Raw genomic sequence first — 1,649 nt, forward strand, 5'->3', positions numbered from 1 at the left:
TACGATCGAACGATTAAAGTGTCTTGTAAGTAATGTAAAATACGATACTAAAGAGCAATTGCCATTTACGTCAAAGCGTACATACATACTTTATAAATAAAAAATGACCGATATTTCGAAAACGCGTGTTGTCTTCAATCTCCACTCGAATACACAACTAGGTCGTGAGATGCTTGAAATTCTTATATTTTTAATTTGACACATTTTTTTTTTTTTTTTTTTTCTTTTTTTTTTTTGACATAACAATTGTTTTACGATCGAACGATTAAAGTGGCTTGTAAGTAATGTAAAATACGATACTAAAGAGCAATTGCCATTTTCGTCAAAGCGTACATACATACTTTATAAATAAAAAATGACCGATATTTCGAAAACGCGTGTTGTCTTCAATCCCCCCCCGAATACACAACTAGGTCGTGAGATGCTTGAAATTCTTATATTTTTAATTTGACACATTTTTTTTTTTTTTTTTTTGACAACATTAACAACAACAATTTTTCTGTGTTAGTTCCTTTCTATGCAGCGAATACTATCCATGCAGTTCCTTCGTCGTTCTCGCCAGTTTCGTTTGCACAATATTCTCGGAACCACATGCACGTATTTAGCATTTCGAATGCATCTGCGCTCAACATTTCGCTTTACCCAACAACCGTTTAGAATTTCAATCAAGTTTGGGAAATCGAACATCGAACAAAAGGATCGATCTTTGAGTAAACGAGAAGCAAAGTATTGAGCGTAGGTTCATTATAGATAAATTTTTTTTGTTTGAAAAAACGGAGAAAAAAAAAATATGATTATCGTAAAGCGTAAGCCTAGTGGTGGGTAAGTGATTTTTTTTTTTAACCTTTTTAACTCGTTTGGCTATGTGCCTTTCGACATTTTTCTCGAAAGAAATGTAAATACAGAGTGACCGATGTTTTTACGATCATTCGTTCGTTCAACCATTTACGTGATAAATAAGTACCGTTATTTGGCTTCTTGCAAACGCAAGCGTCGCATTTTTTTTCCCTATATAAGTATCACCAGGTGCAGAAAGAAACTGGACTCGCATTTCCAATTTGCACCATGTATTTTTTTACTTTTTTCTTTTTTTTTTCTTTTCTTTTTATTTTTCTCCTTCTTTTTTCGAAGACACGAACAGTATTGTAGCGCGCGATAAAGATGAAAGATATCGATATTTGTAACTGTACTCTATCGTTGCATTTCACGTTACATCACGTTTCCATTTCAACGAAGAATTGGAAAATCATTTGGAAAACGACAAAAATCTTGAAAACGTGCTAGAGATTACCCCCTTTTACGTAAAGTACACAGTGAATTTTCAGTGAATCGATTATCGTGCGCTACAAATCATTGAGGATTATTTACGAAGATAGGTGGGAAGAGAAATATTGTTCGATGAATAGAAAGCAGGAGGAGTAAAAGTGGAAAAAGAAAAACGGCAGTATATCGTGTGCGTGTCTGTTGGTTGTGCATCTTTAAGGTTATGGATCTTAATTCTGTAAAATTCCTAACGGACTAACGAGAGTCGCAAATGCTCAAGTAAGTGGTATACCCGTTTCATTTTTCGAACGAGATACGTAGATAGATTGTTAGATCTGGCATGGGAGGACGTTTCCTCGGAAAACGTAAAAAACGTTTCGATCCTT

This window comes from Apis dorsata, unplaced genomic scaffold (assembly GCF_000469605.1).
Source record: "Apis dorsata unplaced genomic scaffold, Apis dorsata 1.3 scaffold_344, whole genome shotgun sequence".
NCBI classification, from domain to species: Eukaryota; Metazoa; Arthropoda; class Insecta; order Hymenoptera; family Apidae; genus Apis; species Apis dorsata.